Source organism: Hylobates moloch, unplaced genomic scaffold (assembly GCF_009828535.3).
Source record: "Hylobates moloch isolate HMO894 unplaced genomic scaffold, HMol_V3 SCAFFOLD_20, whole genome shotgun sequence".
Taxonomy (NCBI): domain Eukaryota; kingdom Metazoa; phylum Chordata; class Mammalia; order Primates; family Hylobatidae; genus Hylobates; species Hylobates moloch.
The window spans coordinates 39394597-39420002 of record NW_026652295.1 but is presented as its reverse complement, the minus strand read 5'-3'; the positions used below and the strand labels follow the sequence as shown (position 1 = coordinate 39420002).

General features: G+C 45.2%; 1 protein-coding gene across 1 annotated transcript in view; it reads left to right on the top strand.

Annotated features, from left to right (window-relative positions):
- UNC5CL (unc-5 family C-terminal like) overlaps positions 1–20261 on the top strand; it is a 136031-nt gene extending 115770 nt beyond the window's left edge. Inside the window, exon 11 of the mRNA XM_058432590.1 lies at positions 19897–20261. The gene's annotated coding sequence lies outside the window, so the exon portion shown is untranslated. The remainder of the gene's footprint in view (positions 1–19896) is intronic.
- The last annotated feature ends 5145 nt before the right edge of the window (positions 20262–25406 follow it).

Below are 25406 nucleotides of genomic sequence, written 5' to 3'. Positions count from 1 at the left end.
TAGCACAGCCCTTAGGATAGCCATAAACAAGCTTAGATATGCTTTGTGGGCTCTGAATCTCGCAATGCCTCCGCTGGAAGTGTTGATTGATATGCCAAGATTCACAAGTGAGCTGCCTCTTCTGGACAAGATAAATTAACAACTTTACAGGCAGCTCGGCAGGGGGAGGCCTGACTTGGTGGCTGCCAAGCCTGAGTGGGTCCTGTCCTGTAAGAGCCATGCTTCCGCCACACAAACAGGGTAAGAGGTGTAGGGGATGGGTGAAATGTAGTCCAAACCCCTGGTATCACAGAAGGGAAACTGAGCCTCAGGGGTGAGAGACTTGCCCAGGGAAATGGATCTGATTAGAGGCAGGTGTGGAACCAGAAACCCATCTGTGCCCTTTTCAGGAACATTGCTGGGCCTGGCTTCACTGCCTTTTGTGGGCAAAATGAACATGTGTGTGACTTGATTCCTGAAAGCTCGACACCAAGGACATGGTCTGGACGTGCTACGTCATTATGAAAGGCGGGACCCTTGGGCAAAGGCTTTCGCGAGAACACCTAAAAGAGGTTTCCATTTTTCTGAACTGGAAGAACTTAAAAGGAAAACATGAGTCAAGTCTCATGACACTGCAGCTTCCGGGACTCATCTAGGGAAGAAAGCATCTAGTACCTTCATTCTGGAACAGAGCTACACTATCTCCTGGAAGAAAAGGAATAGATAACAAGTGAAGAGAAAAAATAGTTTCTTAAAGTGAGATGCTGGTGAGTTCCTCCCCCTGAGCTGCTGTCGTGGTTCAGGTCCTCAGCACTCCCTTCCCAATCTCCTCTTAAAACAATTCAAAAACATATATAAAAATAAAATACAATAAAATACAGAGAAAAATATAACATGTGCCTATCACCACAATTAGCAAATATTTACTTTCTGTCATTTATACCTCTGTATCTATTTATGTATATGAAGCCTTGTAGATACAGTTGAAGCCTCTTTCCACCTCCCTGCCACCCCATTCCTGTCCCTCCCCACCATGACTAATATCCTGAAATTACTTTGTATAATTCCCAGCCACGTTACAGAATTCCCATCATACTGACTGTACTTTCTACAACTTGATTTTTCATGCGACATCATGTTGTCAAGCTGCGGCCATGTTGATACATGTAGATCTGGTTTATTCTTTTAATTTAATTATTTGTAACTTTGTGCCCCCATTGAAGGCCATTGTATTAGTTTGCTAGGGCTTCTGTAACAAAGTACTACAGACTGGGTGGCTTAAACAACAGAAATTTATTTCTTCTTGATGCCAGAGTCTAGAAGTCCAAAATCAACGTGTTGCCAGGGTCGGTTTCTTCCGAGGCCTTTCTCTGTGGCTCATGGATGGCTGTCTTCTCCCTGTGTCTACCTGTGTCCTAATCTTTTCTTCTTATAGGGGCACCAAGCATATTGGATTAGGGCTCATCCTAATGAATTCCTGTCAACTTAACCACCTCTTTAAAGACTCTATCTTCAAATATGGTCACACTCAGAGGTTCTAAGGGTTAGGACTTTAACATACGAATTTTGGGGGGACACCATTCAGCCCATAACAGCCAGTTAGGTGTGCTCTGTCTGTCTCTTTCTCATTCTCTTTTGCTGTAACAGGCGAGGCTGCAATGAACATCCTCGTATATATTCGTGTGAGCACACGGGACTGATACTGTGACTTGGAATCCTGGATGCAATGATGTGCATACTGCAACTTTATTAGATGTTGACAAGTTGCTTTCCAAAGGAGGCCTATAATTTATACTCTTACTATCAGTGTGTGAGTAGTTCAGGAATGCTCAGTATTATCATACTTTAAATTTTGCCCATCAGATGGCTGTGAAATGACAATACGTTGTAGTGTTCATTTTAATTTCCCTGATTGCCAACAAGGTCTTCACCTTTACATATATTTAATGGCTATTCGTGTTTTCCATTCTACCAATTGTCTGTTCGTATCTTTAGTCTTCTTTTCTATTCTGCTTTCTTTCTTTTTTTTTTTAAATTGATGTGCATGAAACACTTGTATGTTCTAGATATCACCCCTCAGTTGAGTGTAGCAACCTCTTCTCTGGTCCCCTTGCTTTCCAGTGTCAATTCCACTTGCCAGTTTTCCTCCTTTAAGGGTCTTCATTCTCTTCTCAGAGACCACAGTATAAAATCCAGACTCAATATGGTCTTCCAGACCCTGACAGTCTTGCTAGAACCTCACTTTTCCCTCACCACTCTCCCCACAGGGGACCCCACAGGTCCCAACCAGCTGGGACTAGCCCCAGTTCCGAGAATGTACATCGTGCTTATGCTTCTGGGTCTTGGCATGCGGCTCCTGCTTCCTGGAAGGCCTGGCTCCTCCCTTGTTGACTGCAGAAATAAGACATGCCCTTCCAACTGCAGTTACTTTGTCAGCTCTTGAGTAAGGCCCCTCAGTCCCGGGGCAGACATGAGAGTTACCATTACACCATTACCGTGGCGACTGCCACCCACTCCTGGAGTTGGTTGTTTCACTCTATTTCCTTGGTCAAAACATGAGTCCCACCAAAAGCAAGCCCTTCCCCTCCTCACTTATTCATCTCATGTTTTCACTATTTGTACATGGTAAGTCTTCCATGTTTGCTAAATTTTATTTTTTAAATCCTGGCATGCTATTTAAAAGATTACAATAGTTAATGAGTAAGCAGTGGTAATAGAATTGTGTAGCTTATTCTTCTTGTCTGAAATTCACTTATTATTTCTAAGGTCATAAACCTGGGCTCACAAACAAAGTCCACAGGGTCTGTAATGAGATAGATGTAACCTAGCAGCTGCACAAGGGCAAAGAGGGAGGAGATTAGGAGAAAGCCATGATAAGTAAGCACTGAGAAGTGGTTGCTATAAATGCTAACACAATGCTGGGATGTAATAATAGCAAAGTAGTGTCTAGAATGAGACAATGGTTCTATTCTTCTCTCATTAGATCACTATTGGAGTGTTATGTTCTGAACATCATACTCCAAGAGGGAGGAACACAGACCAACTAGAGCACCTTCAGGAGAGAGGGCAACCAGGAGAGGTAGGGGATTAGATTCCACAACACCCAAGGGATGACTGTCAGACATCTCTAGGGCTGTGTATCCTGGAAGCTAGAAGAAATACAGGGGGGATAATACGGTCTTCAAATGAGCAAGGGGTGTCTTTTGGAACAAGGAATAGAATTGTCTTGTATCATTCCTAGGACAATCAGGACTGATGGAAGGAATTTATAAAGAGAGAGATTTCTGCCTAACAGAGTAAGACATTTTAAACATCTAGAGCGTTAGAAGATGATTCGGCTGCTTTGAGCAGTAAGGATGTCTCTATTAGGGGAAGTACTTGTGTAGTGGCTAGATGAACAGTGGGCAAGGGATGATGTCCAAGGGGTTCTGGGATCAAATGAAGATGGTGTTTGGGGCCGGGCACGGTGTCTCACGCCTGTAATCCCAGCACTTTGGGAGGCCAAGGCGGGTGAATCATGAGGTCAGGAGATCAAGACCAGTCTGGCTAACATGGTGAAACCCCATCTCTACTAAAAAGTTACAAAAAATTAGCTGGCATGGTGGCATGTGCCTGTAGTCCCAGCTACTCGGGAGGCAGAGGTAGGAGAGTTGCTTGAACCCGGGAGGCAGAGGTTGCAGTGAGCCGAGATCGTGCCACTGCACTCCAGCCTAGGTGACAGAACGAGACTCTGTCAAAAAAAAAAAAAAAAAAAAGAGATGGAGTTTGGAATAGACGACCTTTAAGGTCTTTTCCACAGTTGAGATTTCACAAGTTTATGACTTCGAGTCAGATGGATCTAACTGGGGACCAAAGTCTAAATGTATCTTTGAGTCTTATAAGTGAAATTTACTCTTTGATGGGCAGTACCTCTGGCTGATGGTCTTTCACTGCTCTCCCCAAGCCCTGATGCCATTTTAAGCAACTGCATATTTATATAGATGTCCCAGCAAATATGCTGTCCTTCTTGCCTCCGGTGATTTCATCCCCCATTCTCTTGGTTCTTTTCTCACCTACTCATGTGGCCAGACTCTTGATCAATGGTCCACAAACTTTAATGTGCACTAGAAAAATCTGCTGGATTTGTTAAAAACAGATTTCTGGGCTCTAGGAGTGGAACATATCCTCTAGGTTTGTGTCATGCAGCAGCATACTGCCTCCCTGGGGCCCAAGTAACTAGTCCAGGGATTGGCATGTGAGTAAATCAGAGCTGATGAGATGTCATGAGACACTTTAGGGCAAATAGCGGTGTTCTTTTCTATTGACCAAGATACTGTAAGGGCTGGAGCTGCTGTCAGAAGGAGACTAGAAGCAAAGTGAGGAAGATCAACATGTAGGAAGAAGGAGCTGAGAGATTAGGAAAACCTCATTCTAATAATACAACTTGAGCTCTGAATCCAAAAATACCCGAAGTCAGACTATTCCTGGGCTTTGTTGTTATCTGAACTAATTAATTTGGTCTTTTGCTTAAGCCAATTTGAATTGGGTTTTCTGTCACCTAAAAGCTCCTAACTGATACAGAACTAAACATCATTCTTTGTCTGTAGATTTGGTTGGGTTGGGCTGGTAGAAGAAGTGTGCATAGCTTGTAAAACATGTGCCTCTGCAAAGGAGCATGGCTTCTATCCCAGCCCTAGTGAATCAGCATCTATTTGTCATGGGTTGAGGATCCACCAGGTGCCAAAGCATTCAGGCAGATGCTGCAAGTGATCAACAGAAATAGGAGATCTTGGTCCTTCCCTTTGAGGAGTTCATACTCTACCAGATGCAAGACCAAATTAGGAAGACAAGATAATATGGGGCAAGTGTCAAGTGAGTGATGAGGGTTGTAGAAACTTGAACAGTCACTGTGGCCTGGGGTGATCAAGGAAAGCTTCATGGACAAGAGGACTTGAACAGGGCCCTAAAGAGGTGAATAAAGACAGGAAAGGGGCTTTATCAAAAGCTGGAACTGCATCTCCAAGCACCTTATATAAACTGTGAGCAGTATACATACCATAGAGTGAAAATGAAGAATTAAATAAAATTTCATGTAATTATACCACATATTATGCTTTAGATGATATAATTATACAGATAGATGTGTCTGGACAGAAAGATGAAAAAAACCTAAGTGTCTAAGAAGTAAAGACCTTTGGGGTTATGAATACACAAACCCTGTATGGTTACAGCGGCATAAAATGTTTAATTGGATAAATTACATGCTTTGAAAGTTGTCAGGTCATATGAGTTTCTGTGGTTCTTCAGGTTAATTCCTCTGTTAATTCCTGAATGGGGCTTAACTCTTCCAACACTGATGATAGATTGAATCTTCATAGCTTTTCTCTTGCTTTCCTGGGAAAACTGCGGTAGAGTTAACCCTGAACCATGCTCTGTGCTCAACTCTGTTTTTGGAATGAGGTTTGCAAGGATCCCGTCCACTGGGCCTGCTCTCCTGCCTCCATAACCTGGGAAGCCTCCACTTCCTAGGGCCAAGAACCCTTGGGTGGTACCTAAAACTGGTCTTTTCCAGCCTTTTGCCCAGTGACTTGCAATCTTAGCGCCAACTGGTTTGGTTCTCATTCTGAATGGAACAGTTGCAGACCCTTGCTTTACTTGTTTCTGCTTTACCTAGGCAATGACTTCAAAAGATCCTTGGAGAAAGGGCCATACTATTTTTCCTATGAAACTAATGTCTGGAAACCTTTTCTAGTCACCCAGTGCTTTGTGTAGAGTAGGCATTCAATATGAAGTTTACTAAATATATGGCTGTGTCAATTTAATTCTGCTATTAGAGCTTGGAAATTCATCTTATTCCTGGCTGATGAGAATTACTCTTGGAGTCTGGATCATAGTGAAACAGAGCTTTACCCTTCCCCCATGTCCCATTTTCAGCTCCAAGTGGGCACCTAGAAGCCCCCGCTCTCTTGGAATCTCCCTCTTCAGTCACTGTCCCCAGGCTCGTATTTCATTCATGGCTGCTCCTTGAATGTGCACTAGCTAGTCCTTTTTCCCTGGGTCATCGCCACAGTCTTCAGAGTGGAGTTCCAGAAAGCCTAGCAAGGCACCGTTGCTCATGTGCCATATGTCATTAGACTAAAAGATGCCATCCCCATCAGCTGAGGGTAGGCAGGGGCACAGAGATGATGGGTCCAGATATTCAGATCCTTGGAAAATATCTGCAAATCCATTAAAAGGGTGTTTTACGGTGACTCCCTCTGGCAAATGTCTGCCCCTACCGCAGCCTATCTCTGATGCCCAAATTTTCTCTTTTGGGGTTAAAGCACTGTTTCATGTTAGACTGAAGACTCCTTTCACCCATCACATTAAACTATGATCACGTGTGATAATCTTTATGCAAATATATTTGTACGGGCTTTCAGGTGTACAGATGATGAAAGGGAGGAGGGACGCAGAGGAAGAAGCAGTAATTGGGATACACTGATGGAGTGGAGCATTCCAAAGAACCAGGGTCAGGCTAGAGGCAGAGGGTGCCTGGAGGTCATGGGGTAGGGGGAGGGGTGGCCAGGGAGGATGTGAAGGGGCATTCTCAGTGTCAGTCCTGCATTTGGAGTGAGGGGAGTAATTGAGCCATGGGACCTAGGTCAACAAGCCTCATGCATGCTTTTCTTCACTAGCTCAACACAATTTACCAAGTGGGTAATATTTTGGGTGGATCATTTATTGGCCAAACTGTGGCACTTTTTAGGATGAAAGAAGGTACTATTAACTTCTACGCTGGGACAACAGGCAAACTTGGATGTACAGTCATCTTAATAACATCTGCAAGGATTTGTGCAAAATCTGCTCTATTCCAGACACCTGTAAATGAGAGGGAAAACAATCAAAGCTAATACTTAGCACTTTTTAATGCACCAGGCACTGTACTAAGTGCTTTTTGTGACTCATTTAATCTTCCTGTAGTTACTGGTAATAAAATAACTGATATAATTATTTATGTAACTAGTATAATATAAAAAATAATCCTATTACACAGATGCAGATACTTGTTCAGCCCACATGGCTGGGCAGAGGTGGAGCCAGAACTCCAGGGCAGGTTGCTTGCTCCCAAGCCAGGCTCTTTGATACCAAGAGAAGAAGAGATGCAGTGCCAAGAGTGTGCCAAAGAGGGAGGCAAACTTCCAGCTGGGGAAAACAGTGGAGTCTTCTTGGCAATGGAGGCATTTAGCTTGCTCTGTGAAGGAGATAAAAGGAGAAGAGCATTCTGGTGGGGAAAAAATGGTGGGATCAAGGCATAGAAGCAGGAAAAACATGGACATGTTTGGAAATGGAAAGGACTGGGTTTTGGCCAGAGCATTTTAGAATTAATAATAGGTAACTGTTCTCAAGGGCTTACTTACTAGGGATTGTGTCTTCTGATTGCCACAGCAACCTTGTGAGGTTGCAACTATTTTGCTCCCAACTTACAGATGAGAGCCTGAAGCTTAGAGAGGTTAAATAATTGGCTGCAGGTCAATCAGCTGGGAAGAGGTGGGACTGGGATGTTTGTCCTGGTAGAGTGACTCCAGAGGGCACACTTTTAATCCTTACATCACCACACGTGGGGTGGGTGACAGAGGATACTGGAAAAAGATTCTAACTGGATTGAGAAGGGCTTAACTTATGAACACAGGGTAAGGAAATAAGGGAGGAAAGGGTAAAGGGCCATCTGTTGACGCTCTGTGCTGTGTGAGGAGAACTGGGGAAGCTCATGTTCATGGGGCTGTGTTAATTTCTAGTTTGTTGGAGGATGGAGTATTTATTGGTCCTGGGTGTCCTGCTTCCAAATCTAACTCAAGAACTCCAGCAATTTTTCATGAGGCCTACTGTAGGGCTTTAATTTTCCCTTTATACAAACAAATGAGATTCTCTAAGCAAGGGACTCAAGGACATTAGAATATTAAGTAACTTAGTTGACTCCGTCAAGAGGGTCAGGAAGGGAGATGAATGTGTCTCATTATGGACTTTAAAGTGGCTAGGAATCTACTGTCACCCACTTCTATTAGAGATTCTGGTTTCCGTAAAGTCCCCTAAAGAGAAGATAGAAAAGGTAAAGGGAAAAATATCCTTGATGTCTTTTGAATCAAATGGGAAGGACTTCCTTCCTGATGCTGCAATTCTTCGACATTTCCCCAGTCAAAGAGAGGTTGCGGGTCAGTGTTCAAAAGAGTCAGCAATTAAAAGGCTCACTGTCCGCTCCCTCTGATGGATGTGAATTCCTATTTCAGCAAACGCTGGCTCCTCCTGAGGTTGGAACTGCTACCAAAAACCAGGTTCTATCTTTTTCCCATCCCTGGGGTGTGATAGAATGCTGTTTTGACATTTGCTGTCACTTTCCTTGGGCACCATGCCTGTGAGGCGGGACGGTATTCACCTGGCCCAAATGATTAGGATTCTCAGAAGGGTTAGCAGTATCTCAGATCTAATAGCACATGATTACAAGCAATTACATCTTTTCTATAGAAATCAACACTTGGATTAAAAATACCACCTATTCACTAACACTCATGCTAGAGCTGTGAGCAAGAATTAGAGAAATACAAATTCTAAGTGCAACTGATAGCTTGGCACCATTCCAAATATGATCAATTGCTGTTCAATTTTATTCTGGTTTTCTATTCTGCTTTAAAGAGAACATAACCTCTCATTTATTTATTCCACAGATAGTTAATAAATGCCTCCTGTATCAGGGACTAGCTTTCTGGTGGGGATTGGTGGTGAAAAGGCAGAAGCATCTCTTCCCTCATGGAGCCTGCAGTCCCTGAGGGGAAGAGGAGGCATGAAGTAGGCAGCCACACAAACAACAATTAAAATTGCGATAAAGTCCACAAAGAGAAGCTCCATGCTGAAGGCAACCAAACCTTCCAGCTTGCAGGCATGGCCTGAGTAAACATGCCTACTACCTAAGTTTTTTTTTCTATAAAACTTCAGGTTTTATGCCATTGTATCTGAAAGGCCATTTCTTGTGCTATTATAACTCTCAGAGGTTGCAGCAAATCTTTTCACTGGGTTGACTTATTTTCCCCAAATGTATGATAAATTTCAGCCTGATTCCTGGAGCATTCAGGAGATGTTTTGCGATGAACCCAGAGAGACTGAGCTAGAGAACCCTCTTTTCCCAACCTGCTGCTTAAGCAGCTGTGAATGGCAGCGAGCCTATCAATAGCTGCTGGAACCACTTCCTTCCAGAGGTTGTAGCTGCCATGAACTCAGTTAGAAAAGGCTATTTTCCTTTCATATCTTTGCTATAAATTGAATCTAATTAGGCAAAGAGAAGGATGTTCTCCTCTCCAACATTAAAAAGATGGCACATGAGGTAATGTAGGGTGTTTCTCACCTTGCCCAGGAACTTCAGTTTCCTGAGTCCCAGTTCATGGCTGTGTTGCTACCCTCCCATCCCAGGTTCTAAGCCAGCCCAAGAGCATATCCAAAGACAGGTATTAGAATCCCGCTACTTCTAAGTTGTGTAACTTTCCACCTCTGAGTCAGGGTCTGGCTGAATGCTATGGCATGCGCTCTCAATAGAGGCTCACCAAAAAATAGAGACCAAAATGCTTCTAGGGCTTGTGTGGCCAGGACCCCAACCAGTGTGGAGACAAAGCAAGGAGGTCCTGCCTTTGTCAGGGTGTCAGGGACTCAGCTCAGCAGCTGTGGTTCCCAGGGAGACCTGGCTTACAGGGGCGGGGCGGATGCAAGTCACTGATTCACCACCACTTTGCAGTGGGATATGAAATATTAGAATAACTGCTTATCGTTTTTAGCTGCCATTGCCCTCTTTTGTAGAAACAGAGGAATGAAGGAGCAACTGCAAGCTCACTTATGTCCCTGGGCCTGGCCGGTCTACGAGGTGATGGCAGTGTGGTCCAGCAAAGCAGAGGCAGGCTTCCGGGTGCCATTGTTTCCCGCCTGCACTCTGAAGGCGGGTGGTCCACATACCCACTGATCGGAATGCTCTGAGTTCTACCCTGCGCCAGGCATTGTCCTGGGTGCTCAGGATGCAGGGGTGACAAGGTCCGGTCCCTGCCCTCAGGATGCTCTTGTAGTGTAGCAAAGGCCTCACCTGATGTGTTTTAGAGTGTGTGATTACTGAAGCTTGGCATGAGGTAGAGTGAGATCTGTGGCTCACTCATCAGCATTTCTACAAGTGCAGACTGAGGATGAACTATGGGACAGGGCAGTGCAGACAGGATGGAGGACCGGTGAGCTGGTCACATGGGTGGGAGATAGCCAGGGGCAGACCAAAATGATTCTGGGGCTTGTGTGGCCAGGACCCCAGCCAGTGTGGAGACAAAGCAAGGAGGCCCTGCCTCTAGGGGAGGGTGTCATGGACTCAGCTCAGCAGCTGTGGTTCCCACGGAGATCTGGCGTACAGGAGGTGGGGTGGATGCTGGAAGGAGCCCTCAGCTGGAAGATTGGTGTCTGGTGATACTGGGGAATGCAGTTGCTGCAGTGTGACACAGTGACATGGTAGTCTCAGGTTCCCCAGCCTTCCCTGCCTCACAGATTCTGAGGGTGGTTGGCAGTGTCAGCTGAGGCTGCTGCTGACATTTCAGCCTGGCCAGATTGGTCTGGGAAATAGGGAGGACCCAGATCTGGCATGTGTGTTTTGAGGGGCACCTATGAATCTAGTATTGGGGCTTTGTGGGAGACACTGGCAGAGGAAAAAAGGCCTGGCCACAGGCTCTCTAGGTCTGTGGATTCTTCCTCAGAAAGCACCAATGCTCAATGGTTCCTATGTCCCCACATCTGAGCACCAGCCCCAATGTCATTCTGTCTCTCTCCTTCCCCGGTACCTCTGCCTGCACACCACTCTCCACATACTCAGATGGTGTGGTAGGCAGAATTCCATGCTATTCCCATCATAGCTGCCCCCGACGTTAGTCCTGTGAGTGTATTACATGACATGGCAAATAGGATTTTGCAGGTGTAATGTAGGTTACTAATCGGTTGATTTTCAGAATGTGAGATTGCCTGGGTGGTTCTAACCCAATTCCATGAGCCCTTCTAAATCAGTGTTTTCTCCAGCTGGTCACAGAAGGGGCTTTAGGAAGCTGTGAAGCCCAAGAAAGATTTGAGGTGCCACTGCTGGCTTTGGAGGTGAAGGGGCCACATGGAAAGGACGAGGAGGGGCCCTTAGATACTGAAGCAACCCCTGCCTGGCAGGTGGTATAAAAAATGGGGCTCTCAATCCTACAACTGCAAGGAACTGAATTCTGCCAATGGCTTATATGACCTTGGAGGTGGAGTCTTCCCCAGAGCCTGCAGGGAAGAGCCCAGCTCAGCCAACACCTTGATTTCTGCCTTGTGAGACCCTAAGCAGAGAACCCAGCTAAGTCCTCCTGGACTTCTGAGCTATAGAAACCATGAAGTAATAAATGGGTATTGTTTTAAGTTACTAAGTTTGTGGTCATTTGGTATGCAACATAGAAAACAAATACAGATGGCCTCCTGCTTTGCTGCCAGTCATCCCTTTTGGGGATGTGAGAACAGCTCACAAACAGGAAGCCAGGCCCTAGAAGTGTCTTCCTAAACCAAACTCTGATCTGACATCCACAGGTAACTCATTTACTGCACAGAAGGCCTCAGGTCTTAGCAAGATGTCCAAGGCAGTTTGTAGCTCCAAGATATCTCCACCCCAACATAAAATGCATTCTGGGCATGACGCCGACATTAAAGATGTATCACCCTGGATTAAGTATAGGCATTATCAGTCTTTAAACATTCACGGTTCAACACACAGAGCTAATTTTCTATCACTATATTCTCCAAAAAAGTAGTTTATCAGCTTCTTAGTTCCTTTCCAACTCATGAATGGAAAATGAAGGAGAGAGTTTTCAGAGGAGACTAATGGAAATCTAGGTCTCAGGACGCCAGAGCTGCGGGGAACCCTGAAGGTCATGTGGTTCAGTGTTCTAATGGCTGGCCTCCTGGGTGGGTGATTGCTCCAATCTCTCCTGAAGTAAATCCAGCAACAGTAGATTCACTGCCTATCAACTGATGTCACCCATGCCATCTTTGCACACTTGGATAGACATATCCTCCTTGTACTGAGTTGGTTTCTCTCCCTGTAGCTTCCCCACATTGTATAACACTACCCCTTGAGACCTCACAGATTCTTGTCCTTCACATTCATTCACTCAACAAACTTGTAGCAAATATCTGTTATATGCTGGGCAAGGTGTGGGTTTTTTAGATTCTTGTCCTTCACATTCATTCACTCAACAAACTTGTAGCAAATATCTGTTATATGCTGGGCAAGGTGTGGGGTTTTTAGAGAGTAATAAGACTCAGGCATGGCACCAGTAGCAAAAATGGAGCCCCAGTGTTTGAGGAGGGCAGCTAGCCCTCCCCACATCCTCTCTTCCCTAATGGGACAATCCTGGAACTTTCAGAGTCTTTACTGGACATTTTGGAGTCCTTTCAAGGAGGAACTCACTGTGGTGGTTCTTTTCAAGAACGCCCTGTTTCCCGGTCAGAAGCTCCCCCTTCCTCCCTCTACCTTCAGGGCTCTGAGAACAGAAAAGGGTCCTCCAAGGGGCTCTGCTCAGCACAGAACAGCAGGCTCCTTGCTCCTCATGCTAGATGCACTGTTATTGTCCATGCAGCAAAGACTGTGGACATACCACTGGCAGCCACAGAACCCTTGCTGTGCCTCGGTTTCCCCAACTATGTGATGCTTGAAGAGGAAATGAGTTAATACATGTGGAGTGGGCAGTATAGTACCTGACATGAGTAAATGTTCAATAAATGTCAGTATTACTACTGTTGTTTTATCGTTACTATCACCCTACTAGCCAGGCCTTTGAAGCTGATGGAAAATGAAACCCTTACGTTTTCCTTTGATGTTCACATTTTTCTTCTCTGTCTCATACTGGGTAGAAGTGGAGAGTTTGCTTCTGACCCTAAGGATTTGTCTTATTAAAACTGGTTCCTCATCTATCTACTGAGATAATAGAAACAGTACCCATTATTGAGTACTACGTGTGTGTCACACATGTCACCTTGAAGCTTTACAACAACCTTGAAAGGTAGATGCTGTTATCTTCATTTTACAGACTAGGCAACTGGGGCTTCAAGAGATGTAAGTGGCCCAAGGCCTCATTGCTAGTCAATACCAGAGCCCAGAATGCAAATCCAGATTGGTTGTTTCTGCCCAAGTCCATTCTTGTCATCAGTGTATGTCCCTTGCTCGTTAGCTGCAAGTCACTCACAAATGGTGGGTTCAGAAAGCCTCGTGTACCCTTGTCCAGGCCACGGCTGAGAGTTATGAAGCCCCGAAGAGCTCCAGATACAACCTGGTGAGGACAAGCCTGGCCAAGCTGTGCAGAGGGCCTTGCGGGATGGGAATCATTGAGTGCACAGAAGCTGCGGAGCTGAGAGAGGAGCTCAGACTTGCAGGGACTCTGAAGCCAGACTCTCGGGGCGGGTGGGGGGTGGGGGGTGGGGGCAGGACTACCACTTGCCCACTGTGTAATCTCTGGGTCTGTTTGTTTGGCTGTAAAATGGAGAATAAAATAATAGTTTCACTTTGTTGGCTGATTGTGAGGATTAAATGAGATGCATTTTATAAAGTTTTTAGTGCAGACCCCAGTCAATATTAGCCATTGTTATTACTAGTAATATGACTAGCTTCGAAGCAGTGAGTGACTGCTGCTAAGGCATGCGCTGGCAGCCCAGGGGAGGATGCGGTCTGGGAGCAGAACTCCCCTCTCCCCTTTGCCTGCCAGGTTTCCATTGCCCGCTCAGCCCCAGGCTCCGGCTCCAACCTGCGCATGCGCACCTGAGAAATGCCGCGTGAGTTGCCAAGAAACCACCTTCCCCATCCATTTTAAAACCTTGATAAGCCTTCTGTTTAATGTTTTAAAAGGTTATGTTCTAAAGAGGGGCATGGTTAAGTAAATTACAGCACATCAACCTGATGGGATATTAAACAGCCTTAAAGTGATAATTATGAACATTGTGTAGGAACATGGAAAATGCTTATGGATTAATATGAGGTGAAAAAAAGGGATAAAAAAATTGGATTACACAATAATTGCCACTAGCCAACACCACATGCCTAGCAGCAAACATTCTTTCCCTATGGGGGAAAGAATGGCGTCCTTTAACTTCTTTTATTGTTGTTCTATTGTTTTTATAATAAACAAATAACGGTTGGTATCATTGAAATCATGATTTTATAAATCAAAAACTGCAGAACTCTATTATGTGGACTGCAAAAGCAGACACTGTGCTTAAAAGAACCTCCCAGGCCATGGGTAATGGGTCATTTGCGGCTGTATTTACATTTCATGTTAATAACTGGTAGGCAATGAAGGGAGATTTCATTTTTCAAGTAGAGCAGATAATTATCCTCCAACCCCCCTAGTTACTGATGGTTTTAAGAAGGGGGATGCACTCTCAGAGTAAAGGTGCTTGAATCTAATATTTCTTTTGGCTCCTGTGCTAGGAGGGAGGCAGGAGTGTGAATTAGGGACGGAGACTTAGGTGGGGGCCTCATGTTTTCCTTCCCTTCCGCCTGAGGGGTAGAAGCAGACACAGGGAGCAGGGACGTGTGCTCCCACACACCTAGGAGAAGAGAGACCTGGAGGGCTTTGGGCAGCACGAGGCTGAGTGCTGGATGCAAACTAAAGCATGCAGGTACGGAAGAGGGTTGAAGTTTCTCTACCGACCTCACAGGGGGAAAGGAGTTTGGAACCACCATTTTTCTTCCTTCTTTTCATTCCCTTCCATTGCTTGCCCCCTCCCTTTTTTCCATTCTACTTTTTTTCTCTCCTCCTTGTTGAAACGGGAAAAGTTTCCTTGTCCCCCTGGCGGGGCATGTGGGTGTGGCTTGCTTCTTCAGTGCCCCGCTGGTCAAACCTCTAGAAGAGCATATAGACAGGCAGGCTGTGGGGCTTTGACCCCATGGCAGTGTCTAGGGGTGAATGTTTACAGCTGAAGCCCCAAGTGGGCATGTGTTACAGGGTGCTCTTTTAGTTTAGCCATCCATAGGCAGCTTGTGGTAGTCAGCTCAATTAGACCCCTGCCTTATCACAAAGACAGAGGAATTTCTGTATCCCAGGGTTCTTGCCTTGGTGTACTGGAAGAATCAGATCTCACGTGGGCTTGGAGAAGGAGCACAAGGTTTTATTGAGTGGAAGTAGCTCTCAGCAGATGGGGGAGCCGGAAAGGAGATGGTTTTCCTCTGGAGTCGGCCACTGGCTGGCCGGACTCTTCTCCGATCGCCCTGGCCAAACTCCGCGTCCTTCTGCTGGTCAGTGGCCTGCTAGTGTGCCAGCATCTGTCATGTGCTGTTCCACTGATGTGCTCCCCTCGATGTCTTCTCGATGTCCAAACACTTGTGTCTTCTTCCGCCGACGTGTTCCTCTCGACATCTAGCCGCTTGTGTGTGTGATCACTAGGGTCTGATAGTTTTTATAGGCACAGGATGGGGGCGTGGCGGGCCAGGGTGGTCTTGGAAAATGCAACATTTGGGCGCCAAGGTAGGAGTGTCTGTCCTCACCTAGGTCCGTGGGCACAGGACCAGGGGTGGAGCCCTTGCCAGGGACCTGCTGTTCTCTACCCAGCACTTCCCTGCCCTCTTCCGTATCTCTGTCATTTAACAGCAGTTTATTGGGCTCCTACTCTGTGCAGACACTATGATCATCACCCAAGTTAGAGAGACAGAAAGACAGTTTCTGCCCTCAAGAAGTGTAACCTGCAAGACAAATCTGAAAACAGACAATCCTGACAGGTCTCGATATAAATAATTCAGTGTGACAAAGGAAGTAATTAACTCAGCTCAGAGAAGTCAGCAGAGATTCCCCAGCTGGTATCCCAAGTTGAACAGGGAGGGGAGGAGAGGAGGGTTGGGTTGGGGGCCGAGGTGGGGAGGAGGGAACAGCATGCTCAAAGGCATGGAGGAGTGGGAGGACAGGGCTGAAACCTCTTTGGACCTGTGGGCCATTTATCCTGGCTTCTGTGTCCAACAGGGAGATCAATGGATTGCATGTCCACCTGACATTATTCTCATAGGTCTGGCGCAACTCAACCCCACAACTATACTTAGGACCCTGTTATAGCTCTGGCATCCAGGAATTTATCAAAACCATTGTGAATCAATTGATTTTTTCCTAGGATCTGTGGGAGAAGCTTCAAGGAGTAGCTAGCCCCCTGATCATGCTAGCCACCCAGGGAGCAGTTGGAAATGAAAGTTGGCCTCAGTTCAGGGTATGTGGGCACTATTGATTGGGTTCCTTGCCCTCATTTCAGAGCTAAGGAAGCTATAGCCCGGAAAGGGGAAGTCCGTTATTCATTCAAAGTCACTGAACAAATTACTAGCTTCTACTCAGTTCTTCTGGCTCCAAACCCAGTACTCTTTGCAGCACATGAGGTCTCTTTTTCCAAAAGAGGGTGATCTAGCCTCTTTCCATGCCCATGAACCAGGAGCATGGTCCCTCTTTGCTCCATTCTTACCTTTCCTCAAATTCAAGGGTGCACAGCCCTTCTTAATACTGTAACACGTAGGCCCGGTGGGGTGGCTCATGCCTGTAATCCCAGCACTTTGGGAGGCCGAGGCAGGTGGATCATGAGGTCAAGAGATCGAGACCATCCTGGCCAACATGGTGAAACCCTGTCTCTACTAAAAATACAAAAATTAGCTGGGCATGGTGGCACATGCCCATAGTCCCAGCTACTCAGGAGGCTGAGGCAGGAGAATCTCTTGAACCAGGGAGGTGGAGGTTGCAGTGAGCTGAGATTGGGCCACTACACTCCAGCCTGGCAAGAAAGTGAGACTCCGTCTCAAAAAACAAAACAAAACAAAACAAAAAAAACAAAACCAAATACTGTAACATGTAGCTGACAAGCCCTCCTCCCCACTCATGGCCTTCATAGTTGTATCACTCCATGACTTTCCTCTTTCTAGGCTGCCTGGTTAGGACAATGCCTGATCCCCTCCTTCTGCTTGCAGGGAAATGCCTCTGGGCCTCAAGGTCATGTGAACCATCCCTTCTCCACCTCCTGCAGCTCCCTTCTCTCCGTTGAGAAAATGCATCTAAGTAAGGCATTCTGGCTAGAGTAAGGAGAAGTGGCAAACTGGGAAGGAATCCAGGGCTCCAGCTCTTTTCGATAAATCAGCTCAGAAGTTCTCCAGAGCAAATCCTTCTTGACTCTGGTCTCATCTTCTTTATCTGGCAATGGCAGGCGCTAGGAGAGTCTGAACTACATGTCCTCTAGCCCCTCCAGACGTGGGGGCCAGTGGGACTCATTTTCTGTGAGTCTGCAAGTAAAGGGACGATAGGGACCAGCTATTGCAGATGAATCCTGCCCTTCTCGGTCTTGACCCACATCCCTGGGAACTGGGGCATGATGGAGACCAGAACTTGAATGTCATGACAGAAGCTGGGAAAAGAGGCAAATAAACCAACATGGACTACAAAGAGCTTGTGGGCCATTTGCCACTTGTTTTTCTGTTTTTCCACCTATCGGTCGGTACACTTGCTTTGGCATTTGTGTGGTTTCAGAAGGCTATTATCTTGTCAACATTGTTCTACAGCATTGACATTATCTCCTAATTACACAATTACTTTGTTATGTACTGTAGATCTAGTAGTAAAACATTTGAAGTGTTCAAGCACAGACAAGAATTTTTAAAATATGATTTGAGTCAAACTATCTTGTAAAAATCACTAATAAATGTCATAACCAGAGGAGACCTCTGTTCATTCTCCCACTGAGAGGAAGAAGAGCTAAGGCCCAGGGAGAAGGGACCTGCTGCTGGTCACACGGATAATTACTAGAATGAGTTTTGCAGACATGAGAGCTCACTGCGGATCATACAGCAACTGAGAGCAGAGTTGGGAGTAAAGCCCAGGCCTGACGATTCCTGGGTTACTGCATTTTTTTCTTTTTCATCAGTAGGTTATACACTTTTCTCCACCATGTCACTGTCAAGGTCTGTTTAGGTCACACAGTTAACCCTGAGTTGGGGAGCCAATCCCCAAAGCACTGGATTACTCTAAGGACCAGGTCCCACTTCTCCTAGATGCTTAGTGGGTTAAGGAACATGATAAAGCCCCACTGGGCTAAATCTGTCCTCTATGTTAAGGAATTTTGTCTCCAAGAAGCTCCCACTTATTAAGAAGCAAATGGACAATTGGCACATGAAACTATTTGTGCTGTTGGCAATGACTAGTTTATTAGCCAGGAAATTCAGCCTGAGTTTATGGCACACAGGACTGGTGATGGTGGCTGAGGGAGCAGGAGGGAGAAGATACACAGAGTGGATGACCTGGGAAAGGCAGGCTGACTCGCAGGACAGATGGGGAATTTTGGAGCTGGGAGCATCCTGAGAATAGTCTGAAGGACTCCCCAAAGGGACAGGATGTACCCTTTGATGAAATTCACCCGTTTTCCATTGCTTGTGATCCAAGTCTAAACTGAGCAGGGCTGGCACTTGGCATAAGTCCCCTGCAGTGACTATGGAGAGCCCTGCAGATCCATTACTTTCTATCTCTGAGCTTGGAGACAGCCTTAGAATTCTTAACTAAACTTCCACAGTTTTCTCAGAAGAGGAAACTTGTTTAATATCTGTTGTGTATTGAATTGTGTCTCCCAAAAGAGATGTTGAAGTCCCAAATCCCTGGTATCTGTATGTACGACCTTATTTGGAAATAGTCTTTGCCGATGTAATCATGTGAAGATGAGGTCATACTGCATTAGGGTGGGCCCTAAATCTAATAACTGGCATCCTTATAAGAAGAAGGACATTTTGACACACAAGGAGATTTCCACGTGATGACACAGGTAGAGTTTGCAGTGATGTCTCTATAAGCTTAGGAATACCAGGATCTAGAAAGAAGCAAGAAAGGATCCTTCCTTAGGGTCTTCAGAGAGAGCATGGCCCTGATAGCACCTTGATTTTAGACTTTGTGCCTCCAGGACTGTGAGAGAATTAGTTTCTGTTATTCTAAGCCACCCAGTGTGGTATGTTGCTATAGCAGCCTGGGAGGTGAATCTACCATCTCTGGAAATTGTCTCTCTTGCCTCTGTGTTTCCCGTCTCCCTTTCTCATGCTCTTGTGGTGTCATCTCTCCCTGTCCCTGATGTCATCCTCCTATTCCCCACCTGAGTCCTTCTTGCCCGTCAGGTGCAGCCTAAATGGCCTTCCTCTATGATGTCTTTCATGATCCTGTCCAATATGCCTTTGCCCTTTTCTGGCCCGCTGCAGTGTTCTCAATGCTTGTATCTCTATCGAAACTCCCACAGCAGAGGGAGGTCCCGTCCCAAGAAGAGGAAGGTGAGAGAGAATGCAGACAAAGACATCTCTGTGGGCTTCAGCATTCTGCCTTTGTTCAACCCAGCAGTACTTGGGAGTGGGCAGTGGGCAGTGGTGGGAGGACCCATCACTCCTTCAAAGCATGAAGCAGTTTCTTTAGATAAAGGTCCTAAAATTTCACAATAATGTTTTAGGAGCAGAGGTTGTCTAGCTTCTTCTTTGCCTCGGTTCAAGGTGTTTCTTTTTTTAATTAATTAATTTTTTTTTTGAGACGGAGTCTCACTCTGTTGCCTAGGCTGGAGTGCAGTGGCACAATCTTGGCTCACCAGAACCTCTGCCTCCCAGGGTCAAGCGATTCTCCTGCCTTAGCCTCCCGAGTAGCTGGGACTACAGGCACGTGCCACCACACCTGGCTAATTTTTGTATTTTTAGCACAGTTGGGGTTTCACTATATTGGCCAGGCTGGTCTCAAACTCCTGACCTTGTGATCTGCCCACCTTGGCCTCCCCACGTGCAGGTATTACAGGTGTGAACCACCGCACCCAGCCTAGTTCAAGGTGTTTCTTAGCAAACCAATAATCAACTGCAGCTGGGTCTACCTCTGAGTCTAGTAGTTCCTGTTGTTTGGCATTTTTCAGATGGACTCGGTCAGGAGAAGAGAACCACTCTACAGCCGGGAATCTCAGACCAAACGCTTCCCAACCTCACAATCCATCCAGTGATGATTTGCTCTGTATATCGTCATGCACACAGGGAGTTGTGGGGAGCTCAGGGAGATGCATGTGGGTGTATATCCCTCCGACACCCTGACCTCTGCTCTGGCCATCTTATTTGCTCATACTGCTCAGAGCATACTGTGCCTTCTCTCAAGCCCCAGACCACACAAGCTGTTCTGTCTGGAATGTTCTTCTTCACCAAGCACTATTTTACATCTTCCTTAAGTCTCCCTTCAAACGATGTCTTCTATAGCCCACATTCTCGGGGCCCCTTAGACTAAACCAATCGCCCCCTCCTCTGTGCTCTGGGGCTCTGTGTGTCCACCTCTGCTGTTGCACCCACCACATTGTGGCGTGGGGTCTTACATTCTTGGGGACCATGCCATGGCCCTTCCACAGAACTGAGACAGGGCTCAGAATGGGGAGAGGGTTATGTACATCTGTGTTGAATAAATTCATGCATGCATCTGCCACAATTTGCAGGGCATTTTCATAGAGCAGATTTTAATTCATTTATAAAGCAGATTGTATTTATTTATATAATAGTGCAAAATCCAAAAGGTAGAACAGATGTGTTGTGCCAAGCCTATGGTCCATCTCCATCCTCTAACCACCCAGTTCCCCTCTCTGAAATCAGTATCTGAGTCCTATTTTGTATGCATCCTTCCGGAGGGTCTCTACTGACATAAAGGTACATGTATTTCTTATATCCCTTTTGCACAAATTATAGCATCTTGCTTTTTTACATTTTACTTTTTAATATGCCTTGTAGATCCTTCAATATCAGCCCATTGAGAGTTGCCTTATTTTTACTTTTATTTTTTTTTGTTTCATTAGCTGCATAGTTTTATTCCACTATAAGGGTGCTTCATGATTGGCCAGTCTTCTAAGGCTGTTTCTAATTCTTTGGTAACCCTTTGCTGGCATGGATAACCTTATGCATTTATCAACAGTGCTTAATTTTTTTTTTTTTTTTTGATTCGGAGTCTTGCTTTGTCGCTCAGGCTGGAGTGCAGTGGTGTGATTTCGGCTCACTGCAACCTCCGCCTCCCGGGTTCAAGTGATTCTCCTGCCTCGGCCTCCTGAGTAGGTGGGACTACAGGTGCTCACCACCATGCCTGGCTAATTTTTTGTATTTTTAATAGAGACAGGGTTTCACCATGTTGGCCAGGATGGTCTTGATCTCTTGACCTCGTGATCCACCAGCCTCGGCCTCCTAAAGTTCTGGGATTACTGGCGTGAGCCACCATACCCGGCCAACAGTGCTTAATTTTAAGAAATTATTTTCAAATGGTAGACTTTCAGGCTTCAGTAAGGTAGGCAGTGTGACTTTCCTGGCACTGTTCTCCTAACTGCTAATTGGTTTATTCAACACTTGTTTCAATCCCTCTGTAGTGTGCTGAGACTGAAGAGCTGGCAAATATGTTTCCCAGGCATCTTTGCAGGTAGATTCAGGGTGCAGCCTTAGGATTCACCAAGCAGCTGCCGTCAGGTGAGATTTGGATTTGGATCTTAAGTCGCTGAGCAGAGAGGTTGAGTGTGTGGACAGTTACTTGGCCAGTGGGCGTCACCGTAGGAGTGCTGGCTCTGTTGCTAACACCTGTTGGTGGCAGATGACAGACACTGCAGCTTCCTGGTTGCAGGGGAGGCCGCAGCTCCTTAGGCGGCCCGATTCTGTGCTGTAATTTTGGGAGCCAATCCTGGAAGTTCAGTTTAATGCCTAGCATCCCAAACTGTTGTCCGCAGATCAGGAGTAGAATCCCAGGTGCCAGCCCACTCCTAAGGAATCAGCTACACCCCTAGGTGATTCACACACCCAGTCAAGGTTGAGAAGAAGTACTGGCCTAGACTATACTGCAACTCCGCCAAGGGTCTAATTAGAATCACCTGGGAAGCTTTGACCACTGCAGGTGCCAAGGCCACACCTCAGATTAAGTCATAATCTCTAAGCGTGGTGCCTGGGCATCAGCATTTTTAAAACTCCCCAGGTGATTCCAGTACATAGCCAAGGTTGAGACCCGTTGGCCTGGAGTAACAGCTCTGAATCTTGGTTATACACTAGAATTACTTGGACCTTTAAAAAAAAATACTACAAATTCTGATTTAATTGGCTTGAATGAAGACATGAGCATTTTATTTTTGTAAGCTCTCTTGGCAATTCTAATGTAAAGCAAGGGTTGAGAACTATTCGTCTAGATTTGTTTCTTCAGCCTTCTTCACTATTTTTACCTCTTAATAAAGACCCTCGTGTTTAAATCCACTAGAGTGAATTCTGTGGTCTGCAATTAAGAACTTTTGCATCATATGAGAAGTCACCTGTTTGAGCTGCACTGGAACCTGGGCTGGCTTATGTTGGCTTTAGTTACCTTGGAACAAATAATATAATTTAATTTAAAAGGGCTTTTGAGAAAACCCATTGAGAATAATCAATCAGGAAACCACTTACTGATGAACTGGCTAAGAAGGATGGATTAGAAAGGAGGCAGGCAGGGCCAGAAACACGATGAGCCATGTCTGAAGATCAAGGAGGGTGGGGGTGGAGGGGTGCAGAACTTTGGTGGAAGGGAAGAGTGTTACCTAACTAGACCCGTGAGTATAAAAACAAGGGCCCATCCAGCCAAACAGCTAAACAGATGAAAGCTTCATATTTCTTTTGGGTGGATTCCTGGTTGTGCAGTGATCTCTGGGAGGAGAAGGCAAGGAGTCTGGGGCTTGGAGGAAGGGCCAAGAGGGACAGGGGTTTTTGTCCTTTGCCTCTATGGCCCTCCTTCCTCTCTGTGTTCTCTCCTCTTTTGGCTTGTAGTTCAGGACCTGCCTGCATCCCCTGCTCTGGTTTCTAAGCAATAGCTGGTGACTTCTCCCCAACATTTGAACTTGCCTTCTCAGTGCCCCTAGTCCTTAGGGTGGCTAGTTAGCAGATGCCTGACTAAGCATTATTAATATCCAGGCTCTGTGGCTGCCTCGGGTGTTCACAGTAGGAGCTCACAGGCTAATGAAGAGGCAATTGCAAGGCAGTCTGAAAGTGCTATAACAAAATATAGGGTGTGTATGGCATTGAGGAAGGGTTGTCAGTCATGGCAGTTCACAGAGAAGGTAAATGATTAGGTGTGTATATTATAGAGGTGAGCCATAAAGGGTCAGAAATGATCATGAGAGACAAGTGCAAGCAGGGGACATGACAGATGCCGGAATGCATGACTATAGGTTCCTTGAAGGCAGCAAGGGCTCATGCGTTTATCGATGCTGTATCCCTGGTGACTATCTCAGCTCTCACATGTAGAAGGGCTTATGTGGATGTGAATAATGAATACATCATGAAAAAAGGTGAGGCTATATTGGCTAGAAAGCTATCAGTTGCAAGTAATAAAAAAACTCTTAAACCTCAAACAGAGAGGGAATATATTAGTCACATAACAAAGAGACAGTAGGTGGTAGGATTCTGCCTCCACCTCTTTACAGCAGTTTTAGGCCACACATTCTAACACAGTGACGTCCAAAGGCAGAAATAGGGCTGTCTTTAGTGGGATCTTTGTCTTAAGGGCAAGAAAACTTTCTCATAAGGGCTCCAGTGGAACTTCTCTCAGATCTCATTGTCCCCATGCTTAGCTGTAAATCAATCACTGGCAAGAAGAATAGGGTAGCCCTGATTCACTAAGACCAATCACTGGAGCTTAGATGTTGTGTCATCCACTGAAATGAGAAAGGCTGGAAGTGACTCTATAAAGAGATTCTGGGACCTTTAATTTAACTTCATCTTACTCTTTAAAAGAGATTCCTGTGGTCACTGATGTATAATTTCAATTGCTTTAGATTATTCTTTTAAAAGCAGAACTTCTAAATTTTTTTTAGAACTTGAGCTTTTGTAAAATCTTCAACAATTATGTCACTGTTGACATTTATAGGGATATTTTTGAATAATAAATGGATAAAGCTTTCTGTAAATTATTTTCTGAGAAGGCAATAGATAAACTTGGTAAAAAAAAAAATGAAGATACAAGGAGGTTTACCATGAGTAACAACTCTCCTCCCATCCCTGTCCTCCTTCCAACCCTTGCCCTCCCCAGAGCCAGTCACTACTGAGGATTTCTTATGTGGGCTTCCAGAAATACTATCTGCATATTCAAACATGTATGCATTGATATTCACCACTTCAGTACTAAACAAACAGTACACACTACTTTACCTTACCTTTACACTTGGATGCCACTTTAAAATGGACATTCCTAGCTTTTATATTTTGACTGAGGTGGTAAACTATTAATTCTAAATGGACTGTGAAAAAATGTCCGTGTATATTGTACTTTATAGAGAAACCATTAAAAATAATATGAAGAGGCCGGGCGTGGTGGCTCACGCTTGTAATCCCAGCACTTTGGGAGGCCGAGGCGGGTGGATCACGAGGTCAGGAGATCGAGACCACGGTGAAACCCCGTCTCTACTAAAAATACAAAAAAATTAGCCGGGCGTGGTGGCGGGCGCCTGTAGTCCCAGCTACTCGGAGAGGCTGAGGCAGGAGAATGGCATGAACCTGGGAGGTGGAGCTTGCAGTGAGCTGAGATTGCGCCACTGCACTCCAGCCTGGGCGACAGAGCGAGACTCCATCTCAAAAAAAAAAAAAAAAAAAGAAATATGAAGAGAGATAGCTAAAAAGTTAAAAGGTATATTAAAATATAATACTAAAAATATTCAAATAATGCAAGAGAAGGCAAGAAAGGGGAAACAGGTGCAAGAAGCAGAGGGGAAAAACTAATGAAACGATAGATCTAAATTCAATCTTGTCAGTTAAATTACATAAAATCACATGAAATATAAATGGTCTTAACACACGGAGAGTGTCAGAGTGGAAAATAACAACAAAACAACATCCCACCTCTATGTTGTCTATGAGACAGACTTTAAATATAAAAATACAAATAGGTTTAGGTTAAAAGTAAATAATGGAAAATATGTACCATTCAAACAGTAATCAAGAGATAACTGAAGTGATATAAAGTGGTGTGGCCAATTTAAAATAGAATTATTGTACAATCCAAAAATTTGACTTCTGGGTATAGATCCAAAAGAATTGAAAGCCAGTTCCCAAGAGATATTTGTACAGTCATGTTCACAGCATTATGCACAATAGCCAAGAGGTAGAAGCAACCCAAATGTGCATAGACAGCTGGATGGATACATGAAATATGGGCTAGCCACACAATGGAATATTATTCAGGCTTAAAAAGGAGGGGAATTCTGACACATGCTACAACATGGATGACTCTTGAGGAAATTATGCTAAGTGAAATCAGCCAGTCAAAAAAGACAAATACAGTATAATTCCATTTGTATATGGTATCTAGAATGGTCAGATTTATAGAAGAAGAAAGTAGAATGGTTGTTGACAGGGGCTGTGGGGAGAAGAAAATGGGTGAAATGTTGCTTAATGAGTACAG